This window comes from Tympanuchus pallidicinctus, unplaced genomic scaffold, assembly GCF_026119805.1.
Source record: "Tympanuchus pallidicinctus isolate F22 unplaced genomic scaffold, pur_lepc_1.0 scaffold3, whole genome shotgun sequence".
Classification (NCBI taxonomy): domain Eukaryota; kingdom Metazoa; phylum Chordata; class Aves; order Galliformes; family Phasianidae; genus Tympanuchus; species Tympanuchus pallidicinctus.
Window position 1 is genome coordinate 7,235,866 of NW_026294747.1, and position 22,638 is coordinate 7,258,503.

Consider the following 22,638-nt stretch of genomic DNA (forward strand, 5'->3'; position numbering starts at 1 on the left):
TTAAGCTCAGCAAAGCCAAGCCTGAATAGGAACAAACTTAATTATTAAATATATTTCTAACTTTGCTGCGACTTTAAGAAATACATATCTTTCATGTGGGGTATTGGAAACATGCCAAGAAGATCTTAAAGAAAAACAACATAACAAACAACAATAGCAACAACAAAATCCACACCACTTAATCTAATTTTTTCTGCACCCCTTTTTCTTTCTGCCTTTCTCATAATAGGGTTAGGTGAATTCAAATCTACTGAGCCAGGCTGAGCTACTTTCGCTTCAGGTTTGTCAGAGAAAAGTTACTGGGGCATCATGCCAAGCTTTTCACTTTTGAGATAAATATGAGTTTCTTAGGTCAGTTTTGTAAGGGGCAAAGCAAGAGTCTCATATACTTTGGCAATTCAACTGCAGATTTTACACTGTGGCAGCTGCAGCCGCTTCATTACAAACAACAGATCACTCTGAAGTCCTCTTAAGAAGTTTACAAAAGAGACAGTGTATGTATGTGACGTCCTGCTGCAGTGGTGCAGTCAGACAAATGGCCTTTGACTCTCACCTTCCGCATCACACAGATCCAAACCCAGTTCTAAACAAAGCAGAAATTTCATTTGCCTGCTCTTTTCCTGATGACAGTCCTCTCGTCTATGTGACGATCAGAGCCAAAGAACCAGCTTACTTTCCTTGGGAGGGTCAAATTGGCAGATGAACTATAGTGAGGAGAGGAAACATGTTAAGTATGAAAACATTCTCATAAGCCCTCACAGGAAAAGGATGTAGCTAACAACAAAAGAGAATACTGCGTTTCTCTGCCAAACCTTATTATACAAGATTATGCATTTCCCAAACTTATATTTATACCAGTTGAGTATTGGCAGTACTACATCTGGAGGAGCCATAATCCGAAATACCCCTCCTGCATTCTCCATGTTATGTCAGCTCTGAAGGTTTCTTTCTGAGGTTAGCGGTAGCTACATGTATCACGACCCTACTTGACTCAGGATACCACAAGAGTGCTGGGACTTGCAGGGTGAAGCACTTCACTGCTACCTGACCAGTCCTCTAACAGATCCACCAAGGAACATCTCCAAGACCCATTGACGCAAGGCTGTCAGCAATCTCCATTCACTAGATCCTCTCCTGCAGCATGGATGGCCCGGCCTCCTGTCAGGCACACTATTTGCAGCAGAATTGGAAGACCAATTACTTAAGGTTTATCCTTCCTATTCCAGGCTTGTTCCAAGCACTTCTTCAATTTTGCAAAGCTGGCACAGTAAAGCCAACAAGCTGATAAAAGTACGGTGCGGGCATAGGTTTTAACTGCTTGTCTTTGCTTGGCTCAGTAGCCATATCATTTGTGGTTTCACTGAAAGGCTTCAGCTCTGACCATTCCAGACAAGCTTCCTAGTTTTCTGTACCTTTCTAGGGAACAATCAGAAGCAGATTTCTGGTAGGCTATTGCTGGTCCAAGCATTATTCCCAGAAACGCACCAGCCAGCAAGGACTGACTTCCCCACTTCGTACATCCATGGACTTGTCTGCCAAGTGGCTGGTAAGGCCGCACTGGGGATTTTCCCTCTGCATAGGATGCTGCAAAGACATTCATGTGCAGCCATCAGTTTGCAGTTGGTGTCCAGTCATTGGACAGATCCAAGGGGCTCTGAAAGGTGCATTATCCTCATAGATCTGGAACTGCTGCGCACAATGAAAGTCTGTTAACAGTTGGTTGTAAAACACACCCACAGATTTTATGTTCTAAATTATGTATATGATTGTTTTGCTTGTTTGCTGACTGTGAGCGTAGTGGGAAGTCAAAGTCACTGCTATTACACCTCTAACTGAGGATTTCTTAACTGTTGCTTAAATTAAAAAGAAAGATAAAGACAAGCCCTTAGAATAATATAACAAAAAGCTGCGATAATTCTGTGAGTGGCCTTCAGTACTGACTGGTAGCTTTTCTGGTCCTTCACGAGTTCCAACATGTTACTTCACAGAGGCAGCAGCTCTTCTGCAAGGACTGAGGTCTATGCATCAGTTTCAAAGCTTAAAAATGTTCTTTACATACATTTTCATAGTAAAGCACTTTATAACTATTACCCAATTATTGCTTACAGCATTAAGTAACAAAGTATTATTACTGCAATTTTACAGAAGGGAACAAATCATGAAATATGAAATACTTATGCTGTGTTTGCGTAGGTTTTCTCATATTAATTAATTATGAGACTTAATTACACTCAATCTTACCATTCCAAGCCAATTACACAAATTTGTGTAAAGTGGAGAAGTACAGAAACCTTTATCTCAGAGACAATCATTCATACTGACAGCACTTTCCACAAAGATATACTGAAAGGACTTCCCAAATATTAACTTGTACATCCAATGCAACAAGATGGATTTTTCTCTAATGTTCCCCCACCCAAGTACTCCAACACAAGCTAACAAAGAAACCAAAAAAACAAGCATGTTCAAGTCACCAAGGTACAAGAGTTCTAATCCAGCAACATAAAACATGGGTTGGTAAGAGTCATCGCATACATGCACACTGCAAAATATTTAATATTTCTGTTTGTTTTGAATCTACAGTAATTTTGTTAGCTTTCGTCCATAGGAGAAACACTAAACATCTAAAAGATCACTTTAGAAGTTACACAAAACAATCTACGAACACTTCTACATCCTATGCTGAAACGTTCATTCATGATTTCCCACAGTATGTACCCGCAGGGAATCACAACACGTCAATGCCTTCAACAGCAATAGCATTCCATGGGAAGCTGCTCCTTTTTGCAAGTCATGGTTCTTACAAGAATGGACTAATCCAAGGAAAAACAGCCTTTCTGTATTAACATGAACTGATTCTCCCAAAAACAGCACTCATTTGAAATCAAGAGCAGTTACTATCTTTGGAATTTCCTCCAAAGAGATCTGTGAGTTCCAAGTACATCTACTTGATTAAAATTTGAGAGACGTGGAACTGACCAATATTTACCATAATTCTCAATCAGATATGTTTTAAACACACATTCTTCCTTATCCAGGCAAGCTCTGCTGCTTTCTTTGGTGGGTAAGTGATACTGCCATTAGACCATGGAGGACTGACTACAGGAAGAGATACAGGAGGCATTCAGAAGAATGACCTGAATTTCCATATCTAGTAAAAACTTCCCCTCATCCCAGGAAACTCCTCCTTCCCCCTATTCAAAGGAGATGCCACCTGGCTCGGTTTAGGCACAAGGGGTGGATGGCCAGCCTCTTCCCCTGCAAGTCTTCATCGAGACACAGCTCTTTCCTCTGAATATATTGAAGACTAGAAGTCTTTCTTAGTGAGAATGGCTTACCGAAAATCTAGAAATGAACTACATATCCAGTTTGCCTAGTTTGGACCCCTTCCTTCAAGCTTCCTAACAAACTCTTCCTGAGCAAGTTATAAATTGCAAGCATGAACCTACATCTATTATAGTATTGTTAAACCAATTATCAGCACAAATTTGGTGTTAATGACAGTCATGTGTTTTCTATTCTTCTAAGTATAACCCCTCAGCTTAATTATTCTATTTAGTGTCTAGGGCATCAACACTTCCTACACAGCACCCATCATCAGTCTAGCAATTAATTGCATACCACTGACCTTCAGAGAGCACCATGGAAATTTTATTACTGTACAATTCAATTACATTTCACATAACCCTGTTCCACAACCATGTTTTATTATTAAAAAATAAAACTGTGCTTAGAAAAAGGGTAGTTGAGCAAATCAGACTATTTATAATTCACAAAAATAAAAAACATTTCACAAGGTCTGCAACATATACAGAAAGCTTTGCAGCCTTAATATGAGATGAACGTTACTAAGATTCACATTATAGACAAACGTGGAATGGAAAACATTCCCTGAGGTCATAATGGCAGCGTTACAAAGCATGCCATTTAAAAGCTATTCACCAACAATGTCCTTTTCCTTTTAGCCAGAACCCTACGGTGAAAATTCAGCTGAAGAAAGTCAATTAATTGAAATGGTGATTCCACAACTGAGGGACTGGAGGTGTATGATGAAACAGCTGCAGGAAAAGACTAGGCAATTCCATATAGTATTCAGAAGTTTAAAAAAAAAAAAGAGGGCTAGCAGCCATGACCTAGGTCTCCTACCTTGGTGCTGACCTCTCTGCAAGTTTGCTGCTTTGAAGGGACTGTAATCCTGCTTACATTCTGCATTAGTCTCTACTCCTGTTCTAAAGAAAATGCTACAACTCAGCATATTTCTTCTACATTCAGGAGTCTCTCTGCTCCATTCCAAACCAAATTTCACAGAATAAATAATAATTGCATGACTACTCTAATTTCAATCTGGCATGTTAATGTAAGAGCTAAAGTAAGTCAGGGCATGAAGACCGTCTCTCAGAATTGAGGCCTGCATCCAGAATGAAATAACTCATCACACCCAGGATTTCAATGCAGGCCTCTAATTTCCCAGACTCCAGAGACTCAGCAGCTCCACACTAGCACACCAGTGGCAGGCCCAGAGGAACAAAGGGGCTCGCACAGCAGCCAGCATGGGCTTGCATGAGTGCCCTGAGAGACTCCCGTTACAGTAGTTTCACCCATCCTTGTGCGCTTTTCAGTCCTCCAAATCTCTTGCTGGAGGCAGTGAGCTGGCAACAAGTCCCATGCACCATGAGGTGAATCACCCATCCTCTAAAGTCAAAACCCAGAGAACGCCTAAAGATAACAACAGAGTAAACCAAAGGTCACCAACAAGTGACCTATCAAGTCAAATGAGTAGGTATTGCATGGACTTTACAATCACACCACGTGAGTGCCTTACTTAATTTTCCACACGCAATGAAAAAGCTTTCTACCATAGAAAATTAGACAGCCGTATGAGGGCTACTCCAAAAGTAGTGCCTCCTATTTTATGACGTTGGCCACAACATCAGAGGTGGATGTTGGTGGTGTGTTGAACCATCCCACCAATATCCCACTCCATGTCTTTGCTGCATGACAGATGACAGCAGAGGGGCACTCTGAGAGGTGCCTGACATGAATGTGCAGATGAAGATGAAGCAAAGGTGTGTCACTGAATTCCTCTGTTTGGAAAAATCTGCACCCACTGACATTCATCAGTGCTTGCTGAATGTCTCCAAGAGACGACCAGTGGATGTGAGCATAGTGATCTGCTGGAGTAGGTTTTCCTAAGTGCAGCATGCAGGCTCTTGTTCATTGCCGGAAAAAATGCACAGCTAATGGTGGTAACTATGTTGAAAACGTGTTTTGTAGCTGAGACTTTGCTCCACCAAACAGTGTTACCTTGCTCTTTGTATCTGTTGCAGTTTCCATGCAAATAAATAAGAGACATTACTTCCAGAGCGACCTATGCACATTACAGGCAATGCACTTAATCTCATCAAATCCCAGATAGAATTGGTTTTACTGTGTCAATCCTGTGACCTCCTTTAGGTAAGGACTTGTAAACTACACTGCCAATGATAGTGGGATTATCCAATAAACAGAACTCTTCCACAATGCTTTGCTTTAAAAAATTGCCTACATATTAAATGAATTGCAATTGAGGCAACTCACAGCTATACAGTATTGAGTTATTTTTCTTTTTCCTTTTTAAACAAAGTTCTTTTTTAAAAAAAACTCAGTTGAAATAATCAGCCTGCTTTTAATAGTCCTATTTTTTCAATAAAGCAGGGGAAATCTGAAGTGAAACCAGCTTCAATGAATAAAATATTTCATAACCAAATCCAGTTTGCCCTCCCCATCCCCCCTCCCCATCACAAATGTACGCAGAACTTGAACAAGCGAAGAAATAGACATAAATTGACCCTACAAGAAAACACGCATCATTTTTATATCTCTTTTGCTACAGAAGCCTGGGTTACAAAGCAGACTGGCAAGTGCGCACATTACTGAGATGTCATGGCAAGGCTATGATTTGGAGACAACAGCGCTGCAGTCTGAAACTAAATTCAGAATTCCCATCAGTTTTGCCAAGACAGTGTTTAGATATTCTTGAGACCTGATCACAGAACATACATACATACACACACACACACACACACACACACACACATATATATATATACACTCCCTAAGCTATGGGTCCATGCAAGTGCAGCGTGAATTAAACAGCATTACATGTTCTTTCTGACATGCTGTTGTCAGTCATTCAGAATACTATTTTTCATGATGTGGATTTTTTTTTTTTAATGGGATGAGAAAAAGTAAGAGTCTCAAGGATCAGAATACATCGGAAGCCAGGCAATACTGAATACATCCCTGTAACCATGAATACGGACACCAGCACAAGCACACACGCACATTAAGATTTAAGTATTTTGGAAAACAGACACAACAATAACAAAAAAATAATGAACAGGAAGACTCATTAATTTAGGACTTAAACAAGGCTCTCATTTGCATAGATCACTTACAGCAACAGCAATTCATGAAATTCTTCCACGAAAATTGTGCTATATTTTGTCTACAGTGACACATTCCTTGCAGATCACAGTGCCTTTCTCATCCTGCTAATAAGATAATCTGTTACATGAGGCTTACAAATCCATTTAAATTGATTTTAATTAACAAATCAATCACCAGCCACTGATGACTTGGTCTACAGACAGTAAGCAATTCAAAGCCCCAGGCCTCTAATTCCAAACCAAAATGCACATTAGAGCAACAGGACATCTCTCTGATCAATAGGAATAGAAAGATGCTGGGTTCATACACATTTGGAGAGTACAAACTTGATAAAAATGCATCTTTGGATCATACACATTACAATCCCCATGATCAGCTAGGAAAACAAGATTAAGTCATTTACGCTTCTTTACAAGTGAAACAAATAAATCAACTATGATCATAGCCTGCTTCTAAACTTTTAGATGCTTTTTCCATTTGAAACAGGTTTTTTGTTCTTTTATAGTCCGTTAACACTAAGTAACAGAAAACTGCACTTCTCATGGTCTCAAAGATGAACAATGACTTTTACACATGCTTTGATCCTGTGCAAATTTACTGCTATTCTCTGCTGCTAAGGTTGTCAAAAAAAAAAAAAAAAAAAAAAAAAAAGCCTATCCCAAAAAGAACATCTTTGTTATTTCAGTAAGTTAATTATTGTAATCATTGTTACTACAAGAAGTTAATTACAAAGTAGTAAGTTAAATCCACAATAGGTGGTGTAATGCTAAGCACTACAATCCCTGGAGCATCAGCATCTGGCTCCCTGCAGCAGAGAGAACACCTGAGTGAGGCTTCTCACTGTGCACACCAACAGCCAGTGCTTTAGCACAGCATCTGTTAATTAAAGATAGGTTTGGCATTTATGTGCTGCTGGTTAGACAGTTAAACTAACCAAACAATAAGTACAAGATACCAAACTATCTCCCACTGTATTTAAGAAAAACAGAAAGAGTTGAATACTTCCCAGTTGCAAACACATTAAGATCAACATTGTACCAAACCTGAATCCAGCCCAGTTAGCACAAGAAGGTAAATAGTAAATCCTCTCGAACAGATGTTGGAGAGTACAGGCACTCCACATTTAAAGAGACAGATTCTGCAGCCAACAATGCTTCACTGACACTGAGACAATCAATGTGTCCTTGATTATGAGGAGGCAAACAGTTTTCACTACAAAAAAGGAGACTGAAAAACAAATCATGTGTTTTTATTTTACAAGTTCCAAGTTTGGGTTGGGTTTTTTTCAAGCTCTCTTGGAGCACTGAAACAGAATAAAAATAGTTTGTTTCACAAGCACAAGACGAGTAGCTGCTAAATAAACACGTTAGATTTACTCCTATGCATTCGGTTCTCGTTGCCATTACTGCTCAGGAGTTGGATGATACCACTGAAATAATGCTCTTTTCCCAGCAAACTGACTAGATGGGTTTCATCCAAGAACCGTGCCACAGAGCTCTCCCTCTATTTCATTCTCTGTGTAACACTGCTGGAAAATGTATTGCAGCACAGAATGTAGCATACGCCACTGTATCCTGACGCTCAAATCAAGACCACAGATTATAAACAGTTTCAGCAAATTGACTAGAGTGCCTTTGTTCCTCAGACATACATCTTCCTATTGCTTACAAAAGCAGCATATACTAACCACTAACACTGCCATAGCCAGTACTGGGAAAGGAAGTTATTGAAGCCTGGATTTCCTGCTTTCAGCTGAAGCCAAGAACTGTGAGGCTTGCAGTGGTTTCAGGAACTGACTCATCTAATGATTCATGGATAAGATACTGGTTTTAATATATTTCTGATCATAAGACTCAAACTTCAAAAACAGCAATGCTTAGTTTTTATTTCAAAGTTTAAAAAGTACATAAATCAAGAAAACAAATACTATCACGGGACACACTGGCTAATAATTGTAAGTGTGCTTTACGACACACTCCATATTTAAAAAGGAGCACGTTAAAATTCCTGGAAATTCATTTCAAGAGAACGCTGACAGCGAGTTCAACCCAGTGTTAAAAAAAGCAAGGATTCCTCTTGCAATCCTGACACCTCTAAGCTTCAGGTTGGGGACAAGTGAGATACCAACTGCATTTTTAACTATACCTAGAGATGCAGCTGTATCTACTGCCATATTCATCAAGGCATCCTAGAGCCACTGTTATAAATGCACATGGTTTCTTTAATTATGCATAAAGAGTTCCAGCAGAAGCTCATCTGCTAACAATACATTTGGATGCCCAAAACAAGAGTTGTTCTGTTTCAAGGATGACCGGAGCTGCAGGGCTCAAGCTTAACGCAGTGGCTAACAGGATCTTCCAACACACACATTGGTGATATCTTGGAGTTTACAACCAGACATTTTCACACAGCTAGTTGGTCCCCAGGGAAGCGTGCCCTCCAGTGTGTCCAAACGCTTTTTGCCCACAACACAAATCTCATCAGTATGCTGTAACTTGAACTGCCAGGCTCTTGTGCCGAAAAACATGGCTTGAGATGGAAGCTCAGCTCTGTTAGTCTCATGTATGGAAAAGTACTGGTTTACTTTTTAATTTCTGAGTGGCACTCTGCAGCTCCTCACACAGCATGCACACAGGGCAGCTGGGGGGAACGCTTGCATGGCTGTACTTCACCATGCACACAACTAGCACACACACAAAAAAAGGAAACAAAAATGCATGTTGCTTGGAGGAAAGAAAAAAAAAAGAGAGAGAGAGAAAGCAGTTAAAACAGTTGACAAGAAAAGGCCAAAGTGCGCTCAGTGGCTGGCAGTCATTTTATGGCTATAGTCCTACAGCAGATTTACTTAGATGACGTCAGTGGCTCCAATCCAGCTTTTCTTTGGTAGCATTTACCACTTGCCTCTTGAAGACTCCACTATGCTACAGAGCAGTAGACCATAATCAAAATTCCCTTTGTGAAATAGAGTTTACCTCAGGGCACAGAGGCATTGCTAGCTGAATTGCAGGCTCTTCACCCTGTACTGCATGCCCAGAAATAAATAACCTACAATACTGTACTTTCCTTAATACAGAAGAACCATTAAAAGCAGCCTGCTACCTAAAAAAAGGCTTCTTTAATTTGTTTCCAAAATCTGCGAGGCCAGAATATGAGTTGATTTTCCAGGCAACCAAGAACTTTGATAATTCTATTATCCTTTTTTGTATTGTTTTTAAGAGATTTGGGGAGATCGAGTTGTTTATGAGTCATTTTTTCCACCAAAAAAACATTACTAACATTAAAAGCTAAATTGAATTGGCATAGGAAGCTGCATATTTTATAACTGCTTATCTACAACTGCTAGGTAAGCATATAGTAAATATGCCAAGAAGCAGAAAAAGAAATTACTGTACATAAATAACAGCAAGTGGAAAGGCAAAAAAATATCCATTATTTGGAGTTATGAAATTCCAGTCACAAAACAATGACTGGAACCAATGAGAGGTTAGGAAAGCCAAGTCAAGCAGATATCAAATCAGCCAAAACTTCTCAAGCACTGGAGTTCAATAAAAAATAAAATAAATCAAACCATATGAAAGATGCACCCTATAGTACTAAATAAATATAGATTTGGTACGTTTTAATGGCCCCATCAGTCCAAAGATGCCCACATTCACTATATGCAATACCAAGATAATCTAATGGACCAAAGATTACCTTTCACTGTCAATGCTTAGAAACAACTCACAGGAAGATGTGCAAATGCCTCACAGAGAACTGGAATTCTCAGTACTTCTTTCCCCTGCCTCTTGGATTTCTTTTCCCCCAAAACCACACTACAGTGAGAGACTGCACATCTAACTTGCATTAAGCTGAAGACAAGAACTGCTATCGACATCCAACTGTACCTGCCTACAAAACACACCTGAACCTTAAATCTGAACTTAAGACATTCAAAATTTTAGGTGATCCCCAACCCAGCTCTAAACAGACAGATGCTAGCACATCCATCCTGGAGAGGAACTATGTGTCTCTCTTAGCAGCCTGGGATGCCAAGCCACAGGCAGAAAATCTTTCTTGCTTTCTGACAGCAACCATGTCAACGTGGTTCTTGCTTCATGTCAGCAAACAGAATCAGAAGGTGACTGTAAGAAGACTCTCTCTTCCTTGAGAGACAATTTGTCCCTTTTATTGGTCACCAAGAACCCTGAACATGAAAGCCATACAATCCCAAGTGGTCTTTTCTTCCTACAAGACAGGGTGAAGAAGCAGAGGGGAAGATTGATATGGGCATAGAGATGTGACAGCAAGCCCACATAAGTAACAGCAGAAAGTTGGACAGCCTATAAAAAGGGTCTGGCAAGGTGGAGAAGGAAACAAAAACCTTCCACTGTGTGCAGGAAGGAGAACCTCATTGAGGGCTGCCCGGGAGCAAGGAAGTAACTGCACACTCAAGGACAGAGGGGTGCACAAACAACTGAAGAAGACAGATGTGGTGGCCTGTAAGGGACAACAAGACAGAGCCTGCATGGCAGAAGACAAAGTAGAACGTGCAGCAAGGTCAAAGGGCAGCATGGACAGACCCAACTCACCCTGAGGACACCACTGCAGCACTGACTGGAAATCTGCATTTATATTTTGAGCTTTTTTCCCATGACAAAATTATTACAGCCAAAGGAGTTAAGGGAGGCAGGGAGAGAAGGGAGGGGGAGGGGGAAGGTGAAAAATGAAAGAACGCCCACTGAGTCTTGGAGGCTTCCACTAGGCCTCCAGTTGGCTGTGAAATGAACTGAAATTAAAAAGTAAAATAAAATTGAAGATTAATAGGCACCAGATATAGGGATGCAACTCCTCATTAAGGTTAATTTGTTGAAAGAATAAAATGAAATCCACAATGTGGAAAACACAGCTGTTTGCAGAGATTTGTTTTTTGGTTTTTTTTTGTTTTGTTTTTTTTAAGCTGTAAAACAGCTCTGGGACAAAAAGTACATATACATAATGGTAGGACATTAAATATGGGTGAGATTTCCTGTGTCATTAATAAATATTTGTCTTCAAACATTGTATTTTTGATGGAGATACATATAACAGATGCTTTGATCCATTAAACCTCTATGAATTTACCTTTTCTTCTGAAGTCTGTCTCAATGCTTCTTCCCCTTAAAACCAAAGTGTCATTCCTGAACTACAGTCTCCCAGCAGAAAGACAACCATGTGAAAAACACGTCAGCTAATTGCAGAAATAATCATCACTGTTCAGGGCACCATGAGGTGAATGAAAGGAAAGAGATTCCACCAAGGGAATAACCGCGATGCCTACAATGCTGAGGCATAATTTGGCTCCAAAAATACCCAAGGCCATACCGGTTGGTGATTCAAACATGAAGCATATCAAAACGGTACTGATAAGCTAAATTAACAGATAGCTTATCTGACGCATATACTAGCCATATGGTGCCACAACTTCTGTTGCCTGTTGCTGGCATAACAATAGGCTACTGCAGTCTTAGACTGGAAGCACGATTTGACAAACTGTCAACAGCATTTTTATTTTTTTGCAGAGCTCCGGGGCAATGGCACACTCATCTATTTGCATTTATTTTCTTTTTTTTTTTTAAACAGGTGAACAAAGAGTAAACCAGATGTCAACTTTAGAAATCGAGCTGTCTGCTTTGGGAGATTTAACAGCGGCAGGCATACTGCTACAGCTCAAATCTAGACAATGAGCTTTTCTAAAAACACTCTGGCCTAGGGGAGTGGCTATTTAAAACACTTGGCTTCTTTTATTTCAGTACTATGGAAGTGAATTCTGCTCTTAAGTGCCAGCTCAAATGAAGTCATTTTGTTTCACTGGGGCTTTCTTTGCATTTTGGAAATGTAGCACGCACTGTAGTAAGGGAAAAAGACAAGTATGAGAAAAAAAAAATCCGATTATTTTTCGGCTGGAAGACAGGAAACACGGGGAAAAGAAAAAGGAAAAAACAACTAACGATTGGATCGCAGGAAAAAAAATATCTGTGAAACGAAAATTCAAGTGCGAGTTAAACGAAAGCTATCTTCCCCTCATTTAAAACTAAAAACAACTTGTGAAAGCTTTATAAAGAACTGGTATTTATCTGGTATTTACAACTCCTTCCATCTCCAGGAAGGCAAGATGTCAATACTGACAGATAAGGAAGATTTGTAGTAGGGCTTTAATACAGTACAGAAACACCATTGGTTAATACCAGAAGAATCGTGACATTTTTCCTCTTGCTTCATTTAAGCAAATAAAATCTTTGTTACCTACATACTACATTAAAAAAAAAGAATTGCGCTAACAATATAGCAACCCTCTCAAATATTTGACAAAAGGCAACATAGAATTGTCAATGGATATATCGAGATGGCATTCTGTTTTGCAAAGATGTTTTTAGTTGTGTTCTGCCGGACTGTGAAAGGCAGAACGGGGAAAATAAAGATAGTTCTAATAGCATGCTCTGCTTTGATAGGCAGTTATGGGAACAGATTTCTTTTCCGAGTTAGACCCAGCTAAGGACATAGCATTTTTAGATTATCTTTTCAAATTGTTCTTGAACATTCTATTTAAAAAAAAAAAAAAATCCAAAAAAACAAAAACAAAAAAAGCAAAAAAAAAAAAAACCAACCTCCTTTCATGTTAAGTTGAGATTGCACTTGAACTCTTTCCAAAAGCCAGAGCTGTACTGAATTATGATAATTAGAAAGCTGTGCACATAAAAGGCAGCACAGTTGATGCATTTAAAAAAGTTCATGCCAGAGAATATAAGTTCAATATGTTCTCACATAATTAACATTTCCCATCATTAGCAGCAGTTTTCAGTTTATGTATCTGTAAAAACAACAGCACTCGTCATTGTTTCAGATTCCCAGTCAATAGCACTTTAATAGCTGCACACACAGTCCCGGGCCGGCCTCCCTTCCCCCAGTCTCACACTCTACCTTCTGACCCGCCAGCACTCGGCCTATCTGCGACTCACAGCTTCAGAGATGGCTGCTGTGAGGGCCACAAAGCTCAGCGGGCAGCTCAGAAAGGTGCAGCGGGAGGAATCGCATCGTTTTGCTACACAACGGCTAGGGGACAAAGAAGGACAAGCTGTAGGTGCGCCTTCCATGGGCCAGGTGCCAACCCAACGTGCTTGACGCAGCAGGACGTGGGGCTGCAGCCATGCCCCAACTGGGTGAGTGCCTAACGACCCCTCGCGAGCTCTGTGGATTCTCCACGCGTTCTTGATGGACGTGCAGAAGGCCAGCTAACAAGGAAGGGCCCGCGCACATGGCGGGCTGCTCACTGAGACATTCATGCGCTTCCTCAGCAAGAGGCCCCACATTCACTACTGGGAAGCAGACCCTGGCTCATTACCTCCTTCCCCTCCGCTCTTCGCTCAGTGAGTATGAAAATGAATGCAGTTCTGGAGCAACTTTAATAACTAGAGATAACATACAAGTTGCCGAATGCGCATCGACGCTGAGAGCCACAAGGGGCACACCAACAGCATGGCGATCCCCATGGCAGCACCGCCATTTCACACTGCAACCAGGCCTGGCGTAGGACACATCCTGCCTCAGCTCTGTGCGACACAGCAGAGGCAGGTTTCACGCTGGTGCCTCAAAGGACTGCAACCTGCAACGTCTCACTCTTTAGGCTTTGGAAACGAGCAACCATTAAAACACAACAGAGCATTATTCCAGGAAATATTACTCCATCCCTGTTCCATGTGCAAAAACCAAAAGGAGCTCTGTGCAAGAACAGAGAGCAAGAAATGGACATAAAGTGGGAATTTATTGCCGAGATTTTTCTTCTAAAAAGAAAAATCTTTGGGTGGCTAGGAGTCGTCGGGTGTTACAATAAGTAGCACCGTCCATCCATATATCGCAGGATACAATGTAAATTATGCAGTGCTTGTATAAACTGCCGCATAGCCCCCCAGCACTTACTCTCAGGGAGATCGTTTACCTCCTAACAGCTCTAAAATTTTGATTTAACCTTTTTGCAACAGTAAATAATCGTAGCTCAGGAATACACAACAGCCGGGCACTACTGGTGAGGTGCTGCACAGGGACAAAGCAGTAATTAAATCTCAGCTCCCAGAAAGCAGCAGCTACTGTTTCTCTCGTGTTTTAAAGCAGCTCCTTCGGAAGAGAATTTCAACATGACGTCTAAAGGGCCAATTTGCACCCCGACTACAGCCAACTCAGTGCCTTCTGCATGAAGTCAAAGTGCTAGCCGGCACTCGCAGCAGGCAGCCCCAAGCAGCCAGCCTGCACCTCGTGTGTGCACATGCTGTAAGAGTACAAATGGAACCAGCAACAAACTTATAACAGAATCGTGCCTGTAAGCTTCAGATACATCAGAAGTGAGACAGCAAACAAGCCCCCTTAGCAAAACTTGAGGAAAGCACGCAGATGGGATTTGATACTTTTTAAAATCAAAGATGCAGAACAGCAGCCGTGTCCTTCTTTAGGCATCAAATATCATGCTAACCATGTACATAAAGCATACACTGTAAATATCTTCGTATTTGATCCCGTGAATGTTTATTCGTATGAGTCATCTCCGTCACTTTAACCTGAGGAAGGATTGGATCGAACAAATCTTTGCTTTCTGAGGTAAGGGCGATCGCTTCAGAATGACGGGCAGTTTTTAAACCATCTCTGCTAAGATACAACAGGAACATTAACTTCAACAAGAAGGAGTGGATGGAAAAACAGAGATGCACGCGTATATTCTGAAGATATCTCACAGACACACATTCAGAACCGTACACAGTATCTTCATGTTTCAGAAACAATCTTCTCATAAAATCAGGTTACTTCTACTAAAGTTGTTCCAACAGCGTAGCCATGCTAGTTACACATTAAAAACTACAGTTATGTCATAACACACAATTACATATTTTTACCTTTCAGTTTTTATTAAACAAAACATGCCAGAATGTCTCTGAAGCTCCAGAAGCCCTTCTCACACTTGTGCCTGCACTATATCTTTAACGTTTGCTGACAGCGTTATCTTCGCGGGTCATTTAAAAAGAAGGAGGAATCCTTTCTTCCTCTGCATGTGACTTAACCGAGCTTAACTTTTTCAGGCGTGGCCAAACAAAGCCTGAAAACCGCTTGAGCAGTACCCAACAGCAGGGCGCCATACAGCACCCCACCACCAAGCCAGTTACAAGTTACCCCAGGCACATCACAACGCACTATCTTTTCTCAGCTGGAGACTCACGACGGTCTGGCTCATAATTAAGTTTTTGCTGCTCTTTTTTAACAAAGCAGCTTAAAAAAAAAAAAAAAAAAAAAAAAAAAAAAAACTCCTTTAAGTAGAGGCTGTCTTTATTAAGACTCATATCAAATCAACATTTTTCCCCTGCTTTTCTGCTCACATACATTCCGCTCAGCACTGAATATAAAACCGTAATTCCACTCGAGAGCTGTTGCCAGACTCTCCTGTGTGCAGAAGCAAATGAGATTTACTTCACCAAAGCAGTGCATGTAAAAATCGATGCTCAGAATACACCTAACATGTGCTCAGCAGCAAAGTACTTCCCAAAAAAGTATTTCTGGACTTCTAAGAAGGAAAACAAAAAGAAATCATTAGCAGCCAGAATTTCTGCTCAGTCAAATGATAGAAAGCTGCAGCAGACACAGCACAGTTGCCCTACGGAGCTAACAGCATGTAGCGCAGTGTGAAAAGGCACTGTTTGGGCACAGGGGCAGAAAGTAAATGCGGCCTGAAAGCTGACCTTTGGTCAAAATCACTTCACAAAGTCGATTTTAAGAAGTTTTGAGCTTAGAATGGAATCCACACACAAAACGTTCCATTCTGCGCTTTAGGAACATTCACTGTATTAATTCCTGCATTTCTGTTCCCAAATAAAGCGCGCACCCACACGGATAACTACGCACACACACAAACACGCCACCCCCCCAACAAGTAATTTAATCTACAGGTTTGTGTCATTCTTGATAGCCCCGTCTTACCGCGGTACAACCCAATCTCCCTGTAACGGTATTCCCCAGCTATTTATAGAGACAGAACGCACCGCGCATCACACACACGTTCCCACTCCGGGATCGTACATTAATTTCAATTAAGCCCTTAACGTAACTGTAACCCCGCTCGTTTCCGCACTCAGCTGCAGGTAGCGCCGGCCGAGCGTTCCCTACGAGCTGCCATCCCGCAGCGCTTTGCGCTGCAAACACTCAGCGCGCCACGACAACGCCGGGAGCATTCACCGGCGCTCGGCCGCCCGCCTCCCAACGTCCCGCTATCCGCTCGCCCAGCTCCGTCAGACCGCTAACCAGCCAACTTTATCGGCGCCGAGAGAAAGCAAACAGGCTCCCGCTCGGCGGCACTACGGCCGCGTCGGCACGCGGCCGCCCCAGGGCTCGGCCGCGTGGCTTCCCGTCGGGAACGGCGACGACCCGCGCCCTCGGCCTCGCCCCGGGCGGCAGCGCCGGAACCCCGGGAGCGCGGGAGGCTCCGGGGCCGCTCCTCGCTTCCGTTATCTAAGACGGCCAGTTTCTCACAAGTTAGCAGCATTCCCGAGGAACGCGGCCGGCCACCGTTTCATTGTTTCCGAAGTACTTCGACCCCGTACCGGCGCAGCCTGACCGCATTCTGGGCGGAGAAAGCGCGGCCGGGGAGCGCCGGGCCGAGGCGGGAACGCGACTCGGTAACGGCGGGGAGCTCCGCCGAGCCTTCTCCGACCCAACCCTCCCCGCCGCCCTCGTTCGGCCGCCGAGGGGCCATTCCGTCCCGTCTCTGCCACAGAAGCCGCGCCGTCCAACTTTTCCCTCCCCCTTGGAAGCGCACTTCCTTTGAACGCGCTCCGTCTGCGAACAAAGGCGGCCCGGCCCGGCCCCTCCGCAGCTCCCGGCACAGCCGCCCCGCGGGTCGCGCTCCGCGCCTCTCCTACCGGGAGCAACTTTTCCGGGCACGGCCTCCTCGGCGCTGCCGCGACCGCGACTTTGTCTTTTTTGGATACAACGTTTCTGCTGACTCCCGAAAATTTTCCACTCGAACGTACGACGAAGCGGCGGCGGCGGTGGAAGAGACGCGGCGGCGAGAGCGGCATCGCTGCCTCCATCCCCGAGGGGCTCCGCGGCCGGGGGCTGCGGAGCGCGAGCCGCCAACTTCTCGCGGATAAATAGGTGCAAAGCGGCACGGAGCGGTGCGAAGCGGCGGTGTGCGTGTGTGTGTGCGTGTGTGTGTGCGTGTGCGGCGCTGGCGCGCGGTGACTCAGGCGCTAAGTGCGGGCGGCAGCCGCCTGTTGCAGCTCCGGCCGCGGCCCCGCGGCGGCACGAACTCGGCGGGACGCAACTTCTGCCCCCGCGCGCAGCGGCCCCCGCCCGCCTCCCTTCCTCCCTTCTTCCCTCCCTCCCTCGCGCCCGCCCGGCACCTGCGGGGCGCCGGCCCCCCGCACCGCGCCGCCCCGGCCCCGCTTACCTCCGCGCACCGCCGGCGAACTTCGCCTGCCGCCCCCCGGGCCGCCCCGGCTGTCCGCGGCCCCGCGCCTGTTTTTTGATCCGCCGCTCGGCTATTTATACCGCGGCGGTAGGTGGCCGCGGGCCGGCGGACGGAGCCCTCGGAGGCTGAGTTGCTGCCCGGCCGGCGGCGGGGCGGGCCGGGCTCCCGGCCGGGCTGCGCGGCGCCAGCGATGCGAAGAATGCGCGGAATGAGGGGAGGAATGAAATGAACGCGGGAGCGGGGCGGCCGCGGGGCGGAGCGCGGCCCGCCGCCCCCTGCGGCCGCGGGCGGGAGGGAGGCGGGCGGGGCGGCGGGCGGGGCCTCCGCGAGAGCTGACCTCATAGGGGAGCCCGCGGGAGGGGCGGGCGGTGCTGCGCGCTGCTGCGCGCCGGGGGCCCCTGCTGGGGTGTGCAACAGGTCCTGCAACTGCGTGTTCCACGGTGTGCAGTGCCGTTGGAGCGACAGGTCCCGCGACGCCGTCCGAGGGAGGGAGGTCCTGCAGTGCGGCGTGCCGTGCCGTGCCACGGCGGTCCTGCAGTGCTGTGCATTGGAAGTCCTACGACAGGTCCTGCAGTGAGGGTCCTAAAAAGCCGTGTGCAACATAGCACAATAGAGTCCTCCAAAGGGGTCTGTGATGCTCTGCACCAGTGGCCCTGCAAAGGGGTTCACAGTGCTACTCTGTGCAACTCTGTACGGTTTTGTAATGGACTTGCAGTGGGGTTGGCAAGGGAGTGTGCAGCGGGGCCTGGAATGGGATTGCAGCGGCGGTCTCAAACATTTTGCAACGGATTATTGCACTAAAGGTCTGCAATGCCCACAAGAGCTGACCATGCTTTGGGCCCTGGTAGTAGTGCAAATCCACCAACTCTCTCCAGGTGAGGCACAAAGGCTGCTGCTCAGCCAGGCCTCTGCCAGGCCCTGAAGCTCCAACCCATGCCCCAGGGTTTACTGTATCTCCAGGGCCTGGCTGAGCTCTGCTGCTCAAAGTAGCAGGGCAGGAAGGCTTCATGCACATCCCAGCCTCAGACACACCAGACAGAGAGCGGCCACTGGTCACAACCCCTCCCCCAGCCTGGCCTCGGTGCCAGGTGCTATGCTGAACCTTCTGCACCGCTCCAGCTGTGAGCCTAACTGCCATGAGCCTGTCAATATACTTCCCACATCTGCACCAGCCATGCCTCAGAAATGCTCCTGAGCATTATTACAAGGCACGTCCCCTCCTGATAACAATCTGATAACCTTATGGAAATAATCACTGTGCTGGCACAGCTGTCGTGCCTGGGAAAACTTGTATTTGCATAAGCAAAAGGGATAACTGGACACCTCCGTGCCTGTTTGTCAAATAAATTGCCTATTTTGATGTGCAAACATACATTTCTATCATTTCTACCCATGTTGGAAAGTTTGCCCGGCAGGACAAGCGCTCGTAGAGATGGCAGGAAAACCACACGACAGCCACAGCAGCACCATGTGTGGGTGCCATTGGGCAGCAATAACACACTCACACCACAGGTGGCCTCACAGCGCACCCTGGCAAGGGCTGGCAGAGCTCACAGCACGTACTCTGCCTGCTACTTGTGTATGATATCATAAAAAGATGCCCGCTGTGTCTGCAAACTGCACAAACTTGCTTGTTCTGTGCTCCACCAGCAGCAGTCTCATAGGGCAGCCGTGCTGGTAGCAACCATCATGTTAGCCCATGACTGATCCAAGACAGACTCTTGAAAATGGGCCACTCGTATTGCAGCTCACATAGAAGCTGCAATTCTTGTTTTTACTTTTGTGTACCAGGAATGGCATGCATTATGGGCCTTGCAGGAAGTTGCAGAGTTCCCACTAATCGCACTAATGCTACCCTATGGAAATCTCCTTAAACCCAGCCCTATAGAAACAGTGCACAGCAAGGAATAATATCAAGCAAAGCCAAAGTTTGAGCAGGTGTTGGTCAAAGAACTGGGAGAGCAGAAGAAAGAACATGGTTTGGGCTGTTCTTTTCCCCCTGCCATTCCATGGTGGTTGAAAAATTTCTTTTGAAAAGCCAACTATTATAAACCCCCTCATATACACATAGAAATGGTTTTTGCTCTTTTCCTCCTCCTTTCCAAACAACTCTAACTCTACTGTCTAGTAAGTATCTAAGTGCCTCCATAACTTGTAGTTCAATCACCATGCATAAATCCATAGGAAAGCCAGTCTTCTGAGTGTACCCAAACCATACCAACACTGTTCCAAAGCCAGAGCAGACAAACAAGACAAAACATTACTCCTCCTGAAAAACCACAGATTTCTTAATGCATGTCAGCAGACTTAAACTGGAGATAAAACTCAGTCCACTACGTTTACTGCGTGCACAGAAATGTGGAAGCACTTTATACGAACTGGATATTTTTTCCAAGAGGCCTGTAGCCGAAGTGCCAGTACTGCCTCCAGCTTCTATGCCTGTGCAAAACCCACCATCTACCACAGCTCTGTGCACAGAGATGGAGAACGGCAGGTTTGGAGGATAATGGACAAACAGAGTTTGAAAACATCTTACCTTTAGCAGCTCTTGCAACGGATGAACATTTGTTTGATTATGCCCTCCTAGTGGAAAATAAAAACACAGTTTGTTTCTTCGCCCATTGTTGTGGATAAACATGAACAGACCTTAGCCCAGTTGTAGCTGTTCGTCCATATCTGCAGACCAACAGCTTTGTAGCTCTTTTGCCATTCAGACCTCTTTCAAGAGGAATAATGATGTTTGCCTGCTGCCTGCACATTTTGTTGTTAGCTGTGAGCAGCTGGGACAGCTCACAAAACTCTGATTAGTTCTGACTCAAACTCTGTACACAGGTGTTCTCATAGGCAGCGAGGTGCTCAGGGAAGAATGAGGGTCACCCATTCACACAATGTAAAAGCTCATTCTCAATCCGCAGTTCCCACATGAAATCCTTGCCCTGACAGGTAACTGTACCATTAAACTGCAAAACCTGAGGCCAAGATGGACAGCAAAGCAATGTGGGGACTGGCATGGCAATGTAGGGAATGGCACGGGCTGAGTGTAAGCCTGGAGACCTCCAGAAATAAACAACAGCTTCTGAAAACCGAGGCAGGGAAACTCTGGCAAGTATTGATCATTCTTGCAAGAGGCTCATATATCCTGTGAGCTGTCATTTCACATCATACCAAACCAGAACAACAGTGGCTTTGAAACATACATACCTGGAATCCCAGTGCATTTCCAGCAGAAGAAAGTCATGTACTGCGGAGACAGAGGTCTGTGTGCTCTGACAGAAGATGAGCGAGGAGAGACGGGTTGGTGTCCTGCAGCCTCTGCCTTTGTGTCAGCAAGGGGTCCTTCAGAGTCTTTGTGGATGAAGGAAGAAGGGATACTGGAGGCACGTTTGTGCACAGAGAGCTGATGAAGCTGCCTGCCTCTGGGTGTTGATGAATGGCTTCTTCAGGCACACAGGTGCGCTGAGAATTACAAAAGCTGAAGAAAACAAAAGGATGTAGGGACATGCCTGGACAGGGACATTTCCTGGGGACAAATGCTTATCTTGGCTAGCAAAGAGAATTACAAGTGTGGAATACAGGAATGTAGATTAAGACAGAGAAAGAAGGAGCTTCAAGAGGGCATCAGTACAAAGGCTTCAAGGAACAAGTGTGGGGAAAGAGACACGGAAAAGAGAAGGAAGAGGGGGGGAAATATTTGCACCTATCAAAGGAAAGCAGAAAGAATAAAAAGAAAGTGAAAATAAAAGGGATATTAATGGAGAAACCCGACAAAGGAAAGGAGTAAACAGGAAAGCCCTGGGAGGGGAGTAAGGGGAGTCTGTAGTGTAGGAGAAGAAAGTAGGAAACAGCAGCAGTAGGAGGAGATGGCAGCAAGGAAATGGGAGCGGTTTACAAACAGGAGGAGTAAGGTAAGGAATGGTAGAAAATGTGTGAATAGACTATAAAGGTCTGCAGTACCACCAAGGTTAGGATTTGTCAGTAAGAAGTTTGAGTGTAAGTCCTGCTAAGAGCTGAGAGGAAACAAGTGTGAATATATTTAAAGATGAAATGGAGGCTGGATTGAACCTTGCACATGGGAACCACTGCTGTCTTCACTGAGACCAGTGATAGCAGAGGCATTAGGGAGCACAACAGCAGAGCTGTTGTTCCCTTCAGTCTTTCTTATTAGTTGTGCCAAGTACAGGGCACATAACTTACAAGTCCCATCCCAGCTACACTGACAGATGATGCTTTTAAGTCTCCAAGAGATGAAATGGTACCCAAGGACACGCAACAAACAGAATAGTTCACCTATTCCTCGAGTAGCTTGTTGACAGGTGAAAACAAGATGGACTTCACAAAAATGAGATCCAGAGGCCATTTCAGACTTGTAATGAACATCCAAATTTGACAGTGCTTGGATACAGTATTTTGGCTACAAGCACTAAAATAATTCTAGAACTTTGTAGTTGGATTGCAGTTTGGGTTAGGAAAACTGCTAAGCTCAGGAAATACTTAAAAGTAGCACATAGATTTGGGTTAATCTATAGCATGTAAGGAATTAAATACCCAAATCACTGTGTTGTTGAACATGCCAAGAAAAATACTATGGGGAAGCTGTAATGCAATGGAACAGAGCTCTCCATATTATAAATCTAGATGCTGGGCTTTGTAAAGCATCAGACAGTGTAAAGAATGAAAACAAATAACAGTTTAATAATGAATTACAATAATTGTGTCGAGAGGAAGCCAGGACACGGACCATAGCC

At 44.5% G+C, this 22,638-nt stretch overlaps 1 protein-coding gene and 1 long non-coding RNA gene across 8 annotated transcripts in view; both read right to left on the reverse strand.

Annotated features, from left to right (window-relative positions):
- The window catches only part of TEAD1 (TEA domain transcription factor 1), a 143,745-nt gene extending 125,672 nt beyond the window's left edge, over positions 1–18,073 (reverse strand). For 3 of the 7 annotated variants that reach the window (XM_052693305.1, XM_052693302.1, XM_052693301.1), the window contains exon 1: positions 17,873–18,072. The gene's annotated coding sequence lies outside the window, so the exon portion shown is untranslated. Of the gene's footprint in view, positions 1–17,342; positions 17,443–17,872 lie in introns of those variants that run through there. The other 4 variants (XM_052693303.1, XM_052693298.1, XM_052693306.1 and 1 more) reach the window with 2 other exon arrangements.
- A 185-nt stretch (positions 18,074–18,258) lies between these two features.
- On the reverse strand, positions 18,259–21,272 carry LOC128085627 (uncharacterized). Its single transcript, XR_008209031.1, has 3 exons — positions 21,095–21,272; positions 20,430–20,476; positions 18,259–18,449 (listed from the first exon to the last, which is right to left on the reverse strand). It is a non-coding gene; the product is annotated as an uncharacterized LOC128085627 (long non-coding RNA).
- Between the last annotated feature and the right edge of the window lie 1,366 nt (positions 21,273–22,638).